At 44.9% G+C, this 18,941-nt stretch overlaps 1 protein-coding gene across 1 annotated transcript in view; it reads right to left on the bottom strand.

Moving 5' to 3' along the window:
• Positions 1 to 18,941, bottom strand: part of LOC146868757 (uncharacterized) — a 541,685-nt gene that overhangs the window by 403,185 nt on the left and 119,559 nt on the right. The window contains exon 3 of the mRNA XM_085613729.1: positions 11,270 to 11,421. The gene's annotated coding sequence lies outside the window, so the exon portion shown is untranslated. The remainder of the gene's footprint in view (positions 1 to 11,269; positions 11,422 to 18,941) is intronic.

The following is an 18,941-nucleotide window of genomic DNA, read 5'->3' as shown; positions in this document are numbered from 1 at the left end:
GATTGATTCAGGAGCAATGCGGGCTCGCTTGCCAGAAGAGAAGAAAGTTAAAATGTTGCAATTGTTGGAGGGTATGCTGTCCAAACAGAAGGTGACAGTGAAGGACAATCAGGTGCTCCTCGGGCACCTTAATTTTGCATGCAGGGTGGTCAGAACAGGACTGACATTTTGCAGGCGCTTGGGGTGGGCATTGGCAGGAAAACAGTTGCCTCACCACCACGTTCGGTTGTCAGCAGGGGTGAAGGAGGATTTGCGCATGTGGTTAGTTTTCCTGCAGTCTTTTCATGTTGGTGAGGGAGGAGGACGTGCAGTGGGATGTGCACATTTTTTCTGACGCAGCAGGCGGCGAAGGATTTGGTGTCTATTGGCAGGGCAGGTGGTGTGCGGAGCAGTGGCCACGGGAGTGGAAGGATGGGGGGAGGAGCATAGCTTTCCTGGAACTTTTCCCGTTGCTGGTAGCATTGACACTGTGGGGTGAAGAGCTGGCACACAAGAAGGTGTTGTTTTGGGTGGAGAACATGGCGGTGGTGGAGGTCATTAACAGACAGTTCGCCAGATATGAGCAAATTCTGAATTTGCTGCGGGTTTTTGTGCTGGGCTGCCTCAGGCATGACATTGCTTTCAGGGCATTGCATGTACCAGGTGTGGACAATGACATAGCGGATGCTTTGTCTCGTTCACAGTGGGTGAGATGCCGTGGGCTGGCCAAGGAGGCGGACAGGACACCGACCCCGATGCCGGAGCACCTTTGGTATGTAGGCAACGTAGGGTGCTACAACTGGTGGTAGGTCTCTGTCAGCTTCCACATGGGCAGCATATCAATTTGCATGGCGGGATTTTTTGGCATCCAGGGCACGCAAACGGATGGAGGCCTGGCATCGGGCGGAGGATGTAATCCAGTTTATCTTGTCACTCATTGATAAAGGCCTCATGAAAGTTACAATTGCGGGAAAGTTGGCAGGCATTGCGTTCATGGGGAAACTACTGAGGGGTTACACTCCATCAGCGGGAGAAGTGGTAGGAGGATGTTGGAAGGGTGGGCTAGGGAGAGGGGGGAGAGAAGCTGACGGCAGTCTGTAGGGATGTTTTGAGGACTGTTTATTCTCCACCCTTAAGGTTTGGATGTTTTTTGGGGCTTTCAGAGTGTCAGAACTCCTGGGCAACAAGGTCAGGGATGGCGTGCGGTGGGAGGATGTGTACATTGGGGGAGAAGGGATACATATATGGTTGGCCAGTTCGAAAACGGACCAGAGGGGTTTGGATAAAGGGGTTCGGTTGGAAGCGGGGGTGCCTTCAGCGATGTGCCCCCTTACATGGGCCCGTCGTTTCCGAGCGTTGTCAAGAGGAATGAGGCCGGGAGAGGTTTTTAGGCATGCTAATGGGAAGAAGGTTACAGGGTACCAGCTGCGCATGGTGTTGCGGAAAGCGTTGGACGGCATTTGGGTTGCAGGGGAGGAATATGGGACACATTCCTTCAGGTTTGGGGCGGCAACGGAAGCGCATAACAGGGGCTGGACGCAAGGGGACATAATGCGGCTGGGGTGCTGGTCTGCAGACTGTTATTATCGTTACATTCGGCAGAATGTAGAAGAGGCGCATGTGGCATCCTCTTTGGTGTGAATCTCACCCCTTTTTTCTCGTTACAGGTTCAGTGGCTGGGCCACAGACGAAGGAACTGACCATTTGGATTGTTGGGCATTCTTTTATCAAATGGGCGCATGTACAGGCATGTCATTGTTATTTTGGGGCACTGTTGGGCTTTAATGACCAGTTGTTTAACATCGTTTGGAAAGGCAAAGGGGGGATGCGGTGGAAGGAATTGCTTCTGTGCCTTAATAAGTGGATGGTGCAGGGGCTGTGCCCAGATGTTCTGTTGATACATCTGGGGGAGAACGACTTGTGTGAAGTGGAGGGTGTGGTACTGATGAGGACCATGAAGAAGGATTTGTCGAGGTTAAAGGAGCAATGGGCTGGGTGCCACGTTTTGTGGACAGAGTTGGTCCGGCGCAGAGTGTAGAGGGGCGCTTTGAACACGAGGGCCATTGACATGGAAGGTAAATTTGGAGATTTCTAGGTTTTTTCGCCATCTCGGTTTTGGAAGAGTGTCACATACAGAGCTGCGTTTTGAGGCTGTGGAGTTTTTCAGAGGTGACGGGGTGCATTTGTCAAGGGTTGGCATGGACCTCTACTTGTTGGAGATTAGGGAGGCGTTAGCGAGATGTTTGAAAGTGCAGGGGCATTCCGATTAGAGACAAGCAGTCACCTTAGTTGGGGGGGCAGAAAGTGGGGGGTAGTGTCTCTCCCCCCCTACTGTCTGGGTGGCGGGGGTTATTGGAAGTTTGTGGCAAGGTTAACAGAGTTGTTGGGTTACTGTTGGATCTAGGTTATCGTCATGGAAAGGGTAGGCAAATTAAGTTATAGTTAGGTTACGCAGGTTAGGGGTTTGACGGGGGTAAAAGAAGCAGGCGGGCTAATTTGTTTACGGATGGGTGGAATTTAAAGTGTTTATGTTTTGATGCATTGACGTTATGGTTGTAATGTGGTAATGTATGGGTGGGGGCGGAGTTTAAAGGCCTGTATTTGGTATTTAGTGAGGTTTAGTTTTGTAAGGCGTTTGCCGAGGAATTTTAATGTGATGCGCACCTGTTTTCAATAAAGCGGCCTTTTACACACATTTCCGAGTTTGTGGTCTGCTCCCTCTCCACACCCCTCCCTCCCAAGGAGGGCTTGGGGGGAGCGGTCGACCGAAGGGAGATCCCCCCCCCCCCGGGCAGTTTGGGAGGGGCGGGGGGTTGGGGGTGTGCCTGGCCTCGGACCAGCCATGTTATTTTTGGGCTGCGTAAATTTGTAGCCCAAAAAGAGCCCAATGGAGCTCAACCATAAGTAGATTGGGCTCCTGCTCCCAGCCACCATTTTAGGTTTGGTGACCTGGTGGCTTGGAGCTTAGCGGGGATTATTGTTTTTTCTCTCCCTCCTTTCCGGTATTGATGGGTTTGGGGTCTTTTTCATCCGAGGGCTTAGGCGGTTTTGTTGGGACAGGTGCGCAGGGGGGGTGACTATGTATTGTCGCTGGAAACAGGTGCAGTGCGGGGTTTATTGGAAGTTTGTGGCAAGGTTGACAGAGTTTGTTGGTTTATTGTTGGATCTAGGTTATCGTCATGGAAAGGGTAGGCAAGTTAAGTTATAGTTAGGTCACGCAGGTTAGGGGTTTGACGGGGGTAAAAGAAGCAGGCGGGCTAATTTGTTTACGGATGGGTGGAATTTAAAGTGTTTATGTTTTGATGCATTGACGTTATGGTTGTAATGTGGTAATGTATGGGCGGGTTCAAAGAAAATGTTAGGGGCGGGGTTTAAAGGCCAGTATTTGGTATTTAGTGAGGTTTAGTTTTGTAAGGCGTTTGCCGAGGAATTTTAATGTGATGCGCACCTGTTTTCAATAAAGCTGCCTTTTACACACATTTCCGAGTTTGTGGTCTGCTCCCTCCCAATCCTTGTTCGCAGTTGGTCTCACGCTTTCAATTGACATACATGCGCGTTGAGCTGCTGCTCGCGTGCAGCCTCAGCTGTGCTCTGTCACCAAATGCACCATTTTAATTATTCTAAATTCAACCTGCTGCTATTGTCACTTTGAATTTTATCTTTTGTCGAACAGAGGACGAAGACTCGGTGTTCAGGGCTGGAGAGAAAGGCGCCCCTCGCTTCACACCGCCACGAGAGACGCTATGGGGCTGAGGGGTGCTGCTTTAAACAAAGGGGTGCTGCGGTGCTCTGTGATGCACCGGGTTGTGCCACCTGAGTTACAGAAGCCGTGACGTTTATAGCGCACCAACCGGCCCTACTCACCGGGCTGTGTTGCGGAGGGAACTGGGGGCAGGAGGCGAACAGCAGCATGGAGCCCGGTAGGCTCCGATCCCCCTCTCTGGCGTTGGAGCAATAGGCGGGGCTCTCCGCGGTACACAGGAGCCCCGCCCACACTCAGGTGTGAGACGCCTGACTTCTGGTCTTTGCTCTTCCTTTTCGCGAGGTGGGTGTGCTTGTGACTGTGCACTATTTCAAACAAGCATTTGCAATGCAATGCGACTCGCATTTACGCGAGATGTATTGCATTACAAATGGAAGCTTCTGCGTTCAAGAAGGCAGGAACAGGAGTGGGGGGGAGTGAGAGGGGCGAAAAAACTGCGAACTGTGAGAGGAGGGGGGGGACACAGGGCAACAAATAGTGTTCCAGTAAAGGGGCTGAGAGCCTCCGAAGGAGAACAAGCATTGGCATAGACAATAGGTCTCGCCGTTGGGACCTTATAAGTGTTTTTCGCCGACCTATTGGCAAACAGCTGAAGCTTACTCTAGCCACCTCTAAAAACTGGGACTCGCAATTAATATTAAGATGGTTTGAGAGGGAGTGGGGAGTTTAACCGTGACTTAATAGGTCAAAAAGAAATATCCGAAAGCAGCCATAGGCCGGCCCACAAAAAGAAAAGCATTGTCTAAAAACTTGTTCAACTGAGCAATAGAAACTACAGCCCCGCCCTTCACACTTCCCATCTACCAAACCAGCAGTGCTGGGAAGAACAATTATTGTGTTTTTGGGGAAGTGGTGTAAAGAGTAGTGGTCAAAGCCATGTAGTTTCTTGGCGCTAATAAAGAAGGAATCTGCATACTAAAGTGCTGTTCTGTGGAGATGCAGAGGTACACATTTTAGTGCTGCCTTTGAAATGGTCGGCTGCCCACACTATTGTAAACTACCATGCTGCGACGCCCCCCCTTCTTTTCCCTTTCAGAGAGAAGAGTGCACAGAAGCTAGCTGCTGCACGACGCTGCTTAGTGAAATGATAATGTATCAAAGCAGCCATCGACTCATACCCTCCCCTTCATCCAGCTATTGTTCAAAAGGTCACATAACCTCTTGAACTCGTACCTTTGTGGTACAGCATTCTGCCATTCGCCAGAGCCTAGGTACAGTGGGTTATAAGTGGGATGAAAAAACTAGTGGTCATTCAAAGGGGCGTGGCCGGTGTAATTAAGGGCGTGGCTTAAAACACATAAGCTAAAAATCTGTGTTTAGCATAGTTTGCTGCCCGACTGTTATTTTGCTGTTTCTGTCATTGCATCCATGATAACACGCGTAACATTATACCTACAACAAGCCAGGACTATTAGCTTTGTCAATGGTTGTTAGTTGCATAAAATAAATAAGCAACAACTGTGACTTTGTTGTATATAATATTGAAAATGCTTCCATTCTGAAACGACGAGACTATAAAAAAACTAAAACCAGTCTCTTTGAGGTTACATCAAAGGGTTTGATAAGTGGTGGTACTGCTGCAGGGCTAAGATTTTTATTTCACCCTGAGGGGGATGGCAAAAATAGAGAGCCCGAAAGGTGTACGTCTCAGCACCCGCTTTTAAGAACTGGCCGTGCTGAGCACGGTCAGGACACGGCCCTCTTAAAGCACTGCCTAGGAGCGCTCATATGAAATAACACCTCAAATAAACTGACCACATAAAACTGAACGGGCATGCCCATACTACAACACATAAAAGGGAGTGTATTTAGTGTGGGTACCGCGTGAGAGCTGCTGGTTTCAGCCAAAGCCGCAACGGCCCAATATGAGTAATATAAAGTGATTTCTGGTTGAAAGGCGGAGCTGCACAGTTGGAACACTCTGCTGACCTGCTTTGCAGGCTGCACGCTCCTCGGGGGTTCCTCCCATCAGGCAAAATGTCTTTGTAAACCAACGAAGCAGACAGTTTAAGTGCTCTTTTAGTGCGCCCTCTCCAAATGTTGCGGGCGGGGGGGGGGGGGAGGGGGCGTGCTTGGGTTTGGGGGGGAGGCTGGTTTTGCATCACTGAGTTAAAGCACAGGACAGACATGCTCAGCTGTTACATTATAATAAAATAACAAGCATTTGCAATGCAATAGGTCTCGCATTTACGCGAGTTTGAGCTATTGACATTGCAAATGACTGCCTTTTATTTAAGTTTTAAAAACAGATAAATGCATTGTCATTTGCAATGTCAATAGCTCAAACGCGCGTAAATGCGAGACCTATTGCATTGTAAATTGCTTAAACTACGGAAAGAAGTTCTAGTTTTTTTCTTATTAAGTGCAGAATTGTGCTCTGGGCTTTATAGCGCCGCTGTGATGTGGAAACACCGAACATTAAAGTGCCCGTAGGAGACACCTAATCCAATATGCAAAGGACTGCCGACTTTGGAACTTGGGAACCAGGTTCGAGTCTCGGCGTCGGCTCAACACCCTGTGATTGTGGGCAAATCACTAATCTCTCCTCTTCTGGGTCCTAACTATTGCCGCTTATGAAGACCGTGGCTCGGGTACCAGTCACTGCAAGAAAGAGGAGTAGGGAAATGCAGAGAGAGGGAGAAGGGCACTTTGCAGGAAAGAGCTGTGGCCCTTTCATGCGATTTTAAAAGGGAAGATAAAAATTTGGATGGCGATGGTGTGGCGTAACGGCTAGAGATGCCGAGTTTAGAACCGGGTTCGAGTCTCGGCATCAGCTTGAGAGCGTGTGGTTCTGAACAAATCACTGTATCTCTCCGTGCCGTGCCCCACCCCCCACCAAATGAATGCGTCCTTGTGTAATGTAACGGGTTCTCACGTAAAGCATTCCAGTCCCTTCGGGTCGAGTTCGCGCCATATAAAAACTGCAAAAAAATAAAAAGAATGAACTGCAGAAGAGAGAAACCCGTGCTGCAGCAACATGTTTAATTCAGGAGCGAGAAATAACAAGCTGTCGCCATTGTGAGGGAAGTGGGATAAGGGAGGGGGTGGCAAATGGTGAGCTCATTTCCCGGCCGCTTTGATGTTCTCATCAAAGCGGCCGCGAAATGAGCTTTTGTAAACGGGGGATTTGAAAGTGCAAACTAGTGCTTTCAGCCTGCCAAATGGTGCGCGCGCCCGGCGCACATGCACTGTATTTGGAGGCCTGAAAAGCACTCGTTTGCACTTAATGTAACGGGTTCTCACGTAAAGCATTCCAGTCCCTTCGGGTCGAGTTCGCGCCATATAAAAACTGCAAAAAAATAAAAAGAATGAACTGCAGAAGAGAGAAACCCGTGCTGCAGCAACATGTTCAATTCAGGAGCGAGAAATAACAAGCTGTCACCATTGTGAGGGAAGTGGGATAAGGGAGGGGGTGGCGAATGGTGAGCTCATTTCCCGGCCGCTTTGATGTTCTCATCAAAGCGGCCGCGAAATTAGCTTTTGTAAACGGGGGATTTGAAAGTGCAAACTAGTGCTTTCAGGCTGCCAAATGGTACGCGCGCCCGGCGCACATGCACTGTATTTGGAGGCCTGAAAAGCACTCGTTTGCACTTCCAGATCCCCCTTTTACAAAAGCTCTCGCGAGAGCAGCGCTAAAGCGCTGGCTCAGGCGAGAGAGCAGCGCTAAAGCGCTGGCTCAGGCGAGACCTAAAAATCCGTTTTACGCCCACCATTATCACTTCTTCAGGAGACTCTTCCACCTTCTGGAAGGTGGTGCCATGGGCATTTGCCCATGCCCTAAAACTGTTCTGGTTGTAAACTATGCATATGACACAGGGAGTGGATTTTACATTTACTGTAGTCTTCTTTGCATTTCAATTTGGCAGCCACACAAAATATTGAATTTGTCGGTGCTAATGGATAATAATACTCAGTGGCTCAAATTATCCATCACCTGCTCAAAAATGGATTTGTCTCCAAAATGAGCACCAAAGGAAATAGTGAGAATGCCAAAAGTCAGGAAAATGAATGTGGTACTCCCTGCTAAACCCTCAGAGTCTCTGATCCATTCTGTATTTTGAAAATAACCACGGACTATGCAAATTACTTCCACGGACTATGCAAATGAGTTCCATTTAGATTTGCTATATGTTCTTATGTGAACTTCAAGCCAGTCCGGATTTTCCAAGCTCTAGAACTAAGCCTGCTGGGACTCGTAGTTCACATTCCCGTCTAAGGCTTTTAAGTTGCAGATTACTTTACTCTGTTGGCTACAAAAATTAGGAGTGGCTACTGTTATCTTTATTTCCTTGGGCCAGGGGGCAGTGGTATAAACACAATATGCTTAACACTGAGAACAACCAACATTTCTACTCCTGAAATTCGTAGCGATCCTAGTGAAGCGGCAACCTGACTGAACCAAAATCCGGCTCAAGCATTCGAATACCTTGTTGCTTAAGGGCTCTTTAATGGGAACGGGGTCAATGCTCAGACTTAGAGGTGTGAGTAAAATATTTAACCACCCATCTACTGTTTACAGTTTTTTTCAATGCAAGCCACAAAGATATAAATCTCCCTCTCTGCACTCGAGCGAAAAATATCTTTCTGACCCAGGAAAACACCCGAGACTGATCCACTCCATATTTTTTAGAAGGTCCGACTTTGGAGCTGGGGAACCAGGTTCGAGTCTCGGCGTCGGCTCAAAATCCTGTGGTCCTGGGCATATCACTTAATCTCCCTGTGCCTACCAAAAATGAATGCGTCCTTGTGTAACTTAATTTGTGCTCATGTAAAGCGCTCTCCTACCTTTGGGTCGAATTCGCACTACATAAAACTTTAACAAAAAAAATAGAAGATGGCCTCTAGAGCTTATATGGCTGGCTATGGTTCTAATCCAGGCTTCCTTATGTGATCGCACGGCGTGACCCTGGCCAAAGTGTTTAATCCCCTTGAGTTTCAGTTGCCTCAGCTGCCAAAATTGGGAGCGATTTAACAGAGGGAAATTTTAAGCACTGCTTGTTGAAAACATCGGCACATTCAATATCCCTTGTTCCTCCTCAAGGACAAAATAATGAGCAAATTTCAGCAAAGTTCATTTGTGTACTTTTTAGGAGATATAGTTAAAATGCGGTAGGTTAAGCCGTTCATTTAGAAGCGCGCCCCGGAAAATCAACAGATGCTCAGCGCTTATACAGCCACTGGACCGATTCAAAGCACTGCTAAAGAATGAGATAACTAAAGGTACAGACGGGTACGTTTTCGGGGTTCCATGTCCCGTGCAGTTCCATTTGATGAAATACCTCTCATAGAGCCAAGAAGAGATGTGCCAACCTAGTTGAGCTGTTGGCCTTCATAGGCGAGTTACGGAGGGGACACCCTGAGCCGAACACTAAAAGGCATCACAATTAACTTTATTACGTATTGGAAACTTATTCCAATAACCCCTGGTCAGTACTGGCAGACTACTGTCTCTTGCACAAAGGCAAATATTTTTGTACTCACAATTTGCTCCCACGAGTATGGAAAAACGCAGGGCCACCGTAACTGTCAAAATAATTCTACGGGTTAGAGCCAGATTACATGGGAAACTTTCAAGTAAGTAGCTCTAATCCCACCGAATCCGTTTCTTAAACGTGCTCTCAATTTAAGCATGTAAGGGAACCGAAGGTGATGTGCTCAAATTGGTGTTGAGGCGGAAGCAAAAAGTCACCAACAACAAGCCCGCGAGATTGCGTGCGCTTGTGTGAGGGATCTGTTTCCAATTATCGTGCATGCGTCTGGGCATGATAATTGTAAACAGATGTCGCCCGTGCGGGTAACCGCAAGCAATAGGCCGTGGGCGGAGCAAAGGCGGGACATGCACCCGCCTTTGCCCAACTGCATGCTGTCTTTCTTAGAAAGACGCACGAAAAGCCCAATAGCCTGTGAGAAAAACAAACACACGCAAAAGCATGTGGTCAGCTCTGAAGCCCCTTACTAAAAGTCTTGCAGAGCATTGCATGTGTGCTGCTTTAGGCTCGATCTAAAAATGATGACATAGCCGTCAGGAGGCGGGGCTAACAAGCCAAACACCATTTGCAATGCAGGAATTATGACTGAAGCCAATCAAAAATATGTGCGGAAAGTGGGCGTAGCTTCCCCCACTATACTGTATACACCATCTCTCCACGAGACATCGCATGCGCTGCCTAGCCGAGACCTAAAAACAGAAGGATTTCTGGGATCTCGGGATTGGGGTTAGTGAACAAACGCCTATTACATTTTTCATTTATCCATGTACATTTTATTTAGTTTGAATTGAAAATTAAAAAAAAGAATTATAATAATTTAAGGTTGTGATTTCCGCACAATTTATGAATGTTACACTGCTTGCACATTGACGGTACTTTAGAATCTCAGACACATATTTTCCAGGTTTAAATTATTCTGAAAAGAAACATTACTAATTTCAAACTTCATTAAAAAGAACAGCTTTTAATCAGTTGAAAAACATACTTTTTTCCATAATGTCCTTACTGCTGGAAACAACTTCATAAAACATGAATTCCCCTTATTTCCATGCAGGGCCTGAGTCAGCTGCACTATTACCTGGTTGCTTCAAACCATTAAGGAGGCTGATAACTTTATATCAAATTGGTGCAGTCAGAACTGCTGCTTCAAACTCCCCTCGCTGCCTGCCTGCACTGCTACTGGCTTCACAGTTTCAGCTGACTGCAAACAATGTTTCAACAAATGGCCCTTTCCCTTAGTATGCATACAACGTGCGTATCGCACCACTTATTGTAAATCAGCCCTCTCCCAACAATTCTGTACCACAGAGCGACAAAACACGGCTTGTTGATCATCCACAGTGTAATCCTTTATATCACCTTTAAGGTACTCATTATTAATTTGATCATTAACTTGAACAATTATTCAAGCATAAGTGAAAACAAACATTGTTCACTACTTAATTTTTGAATGGCCAGAAGATGCAAGTATATTCAAAGGTTACATTTAGGCAAATACTGTATATACATTATAAACCTTGCATTAACCACCAAGGCAAGCAAAGTGTGGTGAACCCCCTGTGCTGGCTGTGCCAGCAGGCCTCAACTTGCACTGGCCCCTGAGTACCACCCAGGGCATCCAACAGCATTGATTTAGCACATTGACCAGCAGTAATTTTTATTAGTAGTAACTTTTCTGCCCTCCATCCCAGAGGTAACTACCACCAGGGGCACCGCATAACTCCTTGGCGCCACTGGGGTTCCTGAAATTTAACAGACCGGCATCTCGGGTAGGGCAGGAGAGTCCAGGACCACTAGCAGGTCAGTCCCCCCTCCCGCCAGCCCAGAGCCCCATTGAATGCTCGCCCTGTCCCAAGGGTCGGTCAGTCCATACAAAAAGAGTCCACATCAGTATCCCAGGCCATTTTGCTGCCAGGGACCCCACCCTTCAGTTTTAGGGATGGGTGGGTGGGTAACTTGCCACCGGTCCACCACTTTGGGAGTTCTTGGAGGGGACAAAGAAGATTTAGCTGTTCCTTCCTGACGCTTATATCCTTACCGGGGACTCCTTGTGCCCTCGGGTGACGTCACTGGACCATCCCTTGCTGCCATTGCTTCCAAGGTATTGAAGGGGGAGAGAGAAAATCCGGCTCCCGCCCAAGATGCAATTAAGGGCGCCACGCCCCGAGGTGCTGGTGGCGCCAAACATTCCTATGGATAAATAAATGAATGAAGGATTTATAAAGCACTCAGCAACTCCGACTGGTCCATATTTTAAATAAGGAAATATACTTATTTCAGTCCCTAATTATCTGTTCAAATCGGTAAGAAAAAAACCCTGAAAACTGGGAGCTTTAATTAAAATTGCCAAAGGCCTACATTTTCTTTTCTTTGAAAATGCAGGATATTTTCAAGTATGCCCCCTCGCAAAATCTCTATGTCGAGGGTACAAGGTATTCTGTTAATTGGAATTAGTTCACCAAAATTGGAGGGCTTGCAGAGATAACATCACACACGTTTTTACCCTGATGAAGTGCAGACTCGGTCTATTCACACATGAGCAATCTAAGATAACTGCTACATGAATTCAGAGGGTTGCATCACACTGTCCCTTTACCGCTTTCTGCAGGCTCATATTTCACCAGAAATACCAATTCTTCTACCTCACATATACAAGCTTTACAATTTAAGCCCCTCCCAATCATCAAAATATAAAAAGATCATTTGCTTCTGCAGTAAAGGTATTCTGATGTGTGCCAACTGTAGATGACAGAAAAGAAAAGCTCTATCTAGTGTAAAGCTATTCTGATGTTTACACACCATAGATAACACAAAAGTAAAGTAGTGCATGCAGTAAAGGTATTCTGATGTGTACTAACCGTAGCTGATACAGAAGGAAAGTTGTATATATTGAGTAACTTATTCTGATGTGTACTAACTGTAGATGACACAGAAGAAAAGCTCTCTATAGTGTAAAGATATTCTGATGTGTAAAAACCGTAGATGATACAGAATGAAAGTTGTAAATATAGTAAAAGGAATTCTGCTGTGTATTAATGGTAGATGATACAGAAGGAAAGTTGTAAATATAGTAAGTTATTCTGATGTGTACTACCCGTAGATGACACAGAAGGAAAACTGTATATATTGAGAAAGGTATTCTGATGTGTACTAACTGTAGATGATACAGAAAGAAAGCTGTAAATATAGTAAATGTATTCTGATGTGTACTGACCGCAGATGATGCAGAAGGAATGCTGTAAATATAGTAAATGTATTCTGATGTGTACTAACCGTAGAGGATACAGAAGGAAAGTTGCAAATATAGTAAAGCTATTCTGATGTGTAAAGGAAAGATGTATATAGTCTAAAGATAATCTAATGTATATTAACCATAAATCATTCAGAAGGAAAGCTGTAAATATAGTAAAGGTATTTTAATGCGTATTAACCGTAGATGACACAGAAGGAAAGCTGTATATGTAGTAGAGGTATTCTGATGTGTACTAACCGTAGATGACACAGAAGGAAAACTGTATATATTGAGAAAGGTATTCTGATGTGTACTAACCGTAGATGATACAGAAAGAAAGCTGTAAATATAGTAAAGGTATTCTGATGTATAATAACTGCAGATGATGCAGAAGGAAAGCTGTAAATATAGTAAAGGTATTCTAATGTATACTAACCGTAGATGACACAGAAGCAAAACTGTATATATTGAGAAAGGTATTCTGATGTGTACTAACCGTAGATGATACAGAAAGAAAGCTGTAAATATAGTCAATGTATTCTGATGTGTACTAACCGTAGATGATACAGAAGGAAAGTTGCAAATATAGCAAAGCTATTCTGATGTGTACTAACCATAGATGATACAGAAGTAAAGCTGTATATAGTCCAAAGATATTCTGATCTGTATTATCTATGGTTAGTACACAAGGAAAGTTGTATATAGTCCAAAGATATTCTGATGTATACTAACCATAGCCCATACAGAAGGAAAGCTATATAGAGTGTAAAGTTATTCTGATGTGCACTTACGATAGATAATACAGAAGGAAAGCTGTAAATATATTCTGATGTGTACTAACCGTAGATGATACAGAAGGAAAGTTGTTAATATAGTAAAGGTATTCTGATGTGTACTAACCAAGATGGTACAGAATGAAAGCTGTAGATAGAGTGAAGGTTTTTCTGATGTTCACTAACTGTAGATGATATAAAACCAAAGCTGCATATAGTGTAACGATATTATGATGTGTACTAACCATAGATGATCCAGAAGGAAAGCTGTATATAGTATAAAGGTATTCTGATGTGTAGTAACCATACATGATACAGAATGAAAGCTGAATATAGTGTAAAGGTATTCTGATGTGTACTAACCGTAGATGATACAGAATGAAAGCTATAACTATAGTAAATGTACTCTGATGTGTACCAACCATAGACGATACAGAAGGAAAGCTGAATATAGTGTAAAGGTATTCTGATGTGTACTAACCGTAGATGATACAGAATGAAAGCTATAAATATAGTAAATGTACTCTGATGTGCACTAACCATACATGATGCAGAAGGAAAGCTGTATACAGAGTGAAGGTTTTCTGATGTTTAATAGCTGTAGATGATCTAAAACGAAAGCTGTATATAGTGTAAAGGTATTATGATGTGTACTAACCGTAGATGATACAGAATGAAAGCTATAAATATAGTAAATGTACTCTGATGTGTACTAACCATAGATGACAATTCGAGAGGTGGCATGCACACCGCTGTCATTCTCAATGTAATCCTTATCTTCAATGTACTCATTTGCGTGCGAAACTGGGCCGTGCCTTGCCCAAAATGCATCAAGAGTTATAGAATACTGTGGGGAGCGTGTTTCTACGCTCCACTCCCAGTCGCACAGCTTGTTTGGATTCTGTGATCCTTTAGCCTTTTGAGCATTTAACCTCGTTATAAATGTAATCCATTTAATCCACAACATTATCCAAGATTTCTTCATGTGATTTAAACCATTTTACTGATCCACATTTTTCCATAATGCATTTTTTTCATGCTTCTCATAATCACGAGTGCCCATCCAGGCCTCTTCGGGAAAACGATCACAAAATGCAGATAATAGTTCAGAGCAGCAATTCTTTATTAAGACCCAATGCATTTCAGGCTTATTTCCAGCCCTTCGTCAGGGGTAACTGTGAATCAACAATTAAAAAAAATATAATTACTACGTAATCAACTTTGTTACATCTTTTACAAAAAATTCACGCTTTTTTGTAAAAGATGTAACAAAGTTGATTACGTAGTAATTATATTTTTTTTCTTAATAAAGAATTGCTGCTCTGAACTATTATCTGCATTTTATCATCGTTTTCCCGAAGAGGCCTGGATGGGCACTCGTGATTATGAGAAGCATGAAAAAAATGCATTATGGAAAAATGTGGATCAGTAAAATGGTTTAAATCACATGAAGAAATCTTGGATAATGTTGTGGATTAAATGGATTACATTTATAACAAGGTTAAATGCTCAAAAGGCTAAAGGATCAGAGTATCCAAACAAGCTGTGCGACTGGGAGTGGAGCGCAGAAACACGCTCCCCACAGTATTCTATAACTCTTGATGCAATTTGGGCAAGGCACGGCCCAGTTTCGCACGCAAATGAGTACATTGAAGATAAGGATTACATTGAGAAGGACAGCGGTGTGCATGCCACCTCTCGAATTGTTATTTAAATTTTTGCCCTTGTTGGTTTTGCACCCGAATGAACAGTCGAATTACAAATGAAGGATTTCATACAAAGGACTCCACATACGGCGATACGGCAAGTTCTTAGTAGCAGCAGTGAATAATGAAGTTAACTTATGAATCGTCAAAGTCTTTTTACATGATGAAATCGCAAAAATTGTGCATACAGATCAACTATTTTTCGTTTGGTATTAATACAATCACTGATGCATATGATTCTGCTGTGATAAAGTGCATTATGGGGATTATAGTTTAATGGGAAACTGAGATATCAGGTGATTAATTACACACACACAAGGGGGTGGAGCATTTTGGGTTTAAATTAGAGAGCCCGGTACTGGTGATACAATGTTGTTTCAGGCGCACGCCGTGCGTAAAGAGATATCATGGGGAGCAGGTATGTGAGGAGTAGGATTTGTGACATACGGGGTTTATGTAGATGTTGAGGATGGGAAACAACAGGAATATTAGGAGACATGAGAAAGGGCTTGAGAGTCCATGAAATGCGGCAATATGGAAATGTTGGGATGAGAGGGTTCGTCTAAACGCATAAGTGTTAACACTCGAGCAGTGGCGGGTTCATTGAAAGCGCGTAATGATCCAGCAAACGGGCGGGTGTAATGTGAAAGGGGTTGCACAATCAAGTCTGATACTTGAGAGAACGTGGGTATATATTTGAATAATTCATTCTGTTGGGTCAGTGAGAAGCTCTGGTTTTAATAGAATGGCGCATGCACTATCTCAGTTTATTAAGATATATTTGTTAATTGTAAATTCACACAGTTTTTTGTAAAAGATGTAACAAAGTTGATTACGTAGTAATTATATTTTTTTATATTGTTGATTCACAGTTACCCCTGACAAAGGGCTGGAAATAAGCCCGAAATGCATTGGGTCTTAATAAAGAATTGCTGCTCTGAACTAATATCTGTATTTTGTGATCGTTTTCCCGAAGAGGCCTGGATGGGCACTCGTGATTATGAGAAGCATGAAAAAAATGCATTATGGAAAAATGTGGATCAGTAAAATGGTTTAAATCACATGAAGAAATCTTGGATAATGTTGTGGATTAAATGGATTACATTTATAACAAGGTTAAATGCTCAAAAGGCTAAAGGATCACAGTATCCAAACAAGCTGTGCGACTGGGAGTGGAGCGCAGAAACACGCTCGCCACAGTATTCTAACCATAGATGATACAGAATGAAAGCTGTATGTAGTGTAATGGTATTCTGATGTGTACTGACTGTAGATCATACAAATTAAAAGCGGTAAATATAGTAAATGTTTTCTGATGTTTACTTACCGTAAATTATATAAAACGAAAGCTGTGTACGCTGTAAAGATTAGTTGCCTAAGTAGTATACAATGGGACCTGGTGCAAGCAAGGAAAATGGTCCCTTTCACTGCAGTTGGGGTACTGAAATACAGCAATTATCAGGGTTCAAATGGCCCCTCAGAGCTCCAGGCCCCGGTGTCACTGCACCTGTGACAATAATAGCAGTTGCGTCCCTGGTAAAGAAAATTATTCCAATATTTACTAACAGTTAAGTTAACAGTACCTCTGGCACCGTGGCTTAGAAAATGAACGATTTCTATTTTGCAGCCCAGTTACAGTACATTTAAAAACAATACTTTCCATTGTTATCTTTTTTTTTTAACTTGCACTGAATTATGGCTTGTGCCCTCTACCAAGCACGCCACGGGCACACAGGGTCATCTTCATGAGTACATCAATAAAGCGTCGAAGTCAGAGAAGGACTCTTGGAGAGTCCGCAGCCGCCATAATATGAGAACAGAGTGGAGCGGCCACCAGATGGCACAGCAGCAAACGAAAAAGAGCGAAAATTACGTAATGCTGTCGGTTGATCGTGTAGTAACAGTGAAGCAATCATCCTTTCCAGCACCTGCAGCTGAAAACGTTGCATCACCAAAGAACATTTTTAAAAATGGTGGTTTCCATTAACTGAAGCTTTTAAGTGAGGACACTGTGCGATAACGTATTGCAGAAATTGAGGCAGCATTGGTTAAGAAAGTTTAGTGATGAGGTTGGGCAGCAATTGTGCTCTCATTTGTTTTTTACAGATTACAGTGTATGATTGTGTTGTCTAAGTGAGCAACACAAAAAAGCGCTTGGGGATATACTTGCAAAACTCCCAGTCATTGTCACTCTATGTCACTTCAGACAGAGACCAGCCATATGCAAATCAACCAGGGTCGGGCTCCAATAGAGACAGTCAAGCCCAGGATGCCAGGCCGTTTGTCCTCCAGACGGGAGCACAAGCCACCAGAAACTGATGTTGGTCTAGTTAGTCCTCATCCGTGAGGTACAGTTCGAGTCCTGTCAACCCACACCTGGAAATGCCCGTGGCACATTGCGCAGAAAACACAAAGGTGGTGGGGGACTGGTTGCAAATGTCCCAACCACTGGCATTTTTTTGAGACCTGGATAAATCCTCCTTCCCTGAAAGTGGCAGCAAGCCAAGAGTGAGATGTGTGACGTCTGTAGCGGTCTAGCTTATTCTTGGATACCTCTGTCCCGGAAGCACCACCACACAATGTATCACTCTCTGGCCAGGCGTGGCCAGAGAGCATAAATAAAGGAGCCGGGGTCGCTCGTGACCTTCCGGCTGCTACCACCAGCTACGAGTGTTGTGTACCTTCTTTGGCAGCCCTGCGGCGTGCAACAGCATAGCGCTATATCAGGTGGTGCCTACCTGAGCCTGCGACACTGGCGACGAGGGTGGGATACAACGTTCCCACAACGGCAAGAACTGCCCATCACTGAAGCCACTCTGCCAGTAAGAAGAAAGCCCCGGCGCCGTATAATGTGGAAGACGCGTCTGCACTCGATGGAAGACTCCTACTGAGTGCGAAGAGCGAAAGAACCCAGGCTGCCCGCGTCGTCCACTCTGCCGGTGAGTGCTCGCAAGCGGAGATCCCAGCGCCCGCTTGCGCAGTCAGCATACGACGTGTTCGAAGCTCCCGAATCACAGGCCGGTCGAGCACGCGTCATCAAGATCAACGCGAGCATGCGCATTAGCCCCCTGCTGTCTCCAGGCTGAACGAGTGGAGAGGAAACCACGAGCGCATTGTCAGCGCTCTGAGAAATTAACACAAGTGGCAAAAAGTTCCAATGAAGCAGGGATTAAACAAGCACAAGCAAAGGCAAGCCCCAGATTGCAAAAGAGGCAGTGAGCACTAAAAATGAGCATTAGGCACAACATACAACCAAGCACTGACAAACGCAAGTCCCCATGGCAGAGGAATAGAATATAAACAGTGCAGAAGCGCCCTAATAAAGCTGGAAGTGGCACAAAAAACTGGCAGCAGCATCCAAAATCACACAGTGACCACACCAGAACTAAACCACACCAGAAAAGACCGCAAAGCAACCACCAGCCATGGTTGACCAGGCAGCAGCAGCGCCAGCACAGCAGCCAGTTGCCCCTGCAGCTCCACCTTCTCATCTGCATTCACAAGTCAGCGCACTTCTCCCGTTTAGTGAATTGATTGACCCTGCAACTGCGTCACCTAGGTGGAAAGTGTGGATCAGCCATCTCAACAACTGTTTTATAGCCACCAGGGAAACAGATGGATCTGTAAAAAGATCACTTCTGTTGCACTTCACGGGGGATGAAATATACAAGCTGTTCGCACACTTACCGAACACATGACCACAGACGGACTACGACACAACTGTCAGACCGTTAAATACCCATTTTGACCCTCAACTTAACCCGGATTATGAACGTTTCAAACTCCGACAAGCTCGTCAGAGGGAAGGGGAGTCAGTGGACACGTTTCACGCTCGTCTCTGCGAGTTAGCAAGCACATGCACCGAGGATGACCAGGTAAAAGAAGTACGGGCGCAACTCATCCAAGGATGCCGCAACAAGACTCTGCGGACCCTCATTCTTCGACAGCCTCGCATATCTCTTGAAGACATACTAATCCTAGCTTGGTCGCATGAGCTAT

This window comes from Triturus cristatus, chromosome 1_2 (genome assembly GCF_964204655.1).
Source record: "Triturus cristatus chromosome 1_2, aTriCri1.1, whole genome shotgun sequence".
Lineage (NCBI taxonomy): Eukaryota > Metazoa > Chordata > Amphibia > Caudata > Salamandridae > Triturus > Triturus cristatus.
The sequence above is the reverse complement of the archived record's forward strand: the minus strand, read 5'-3'. Positions and strand labels throughout refer to the sequence as shown.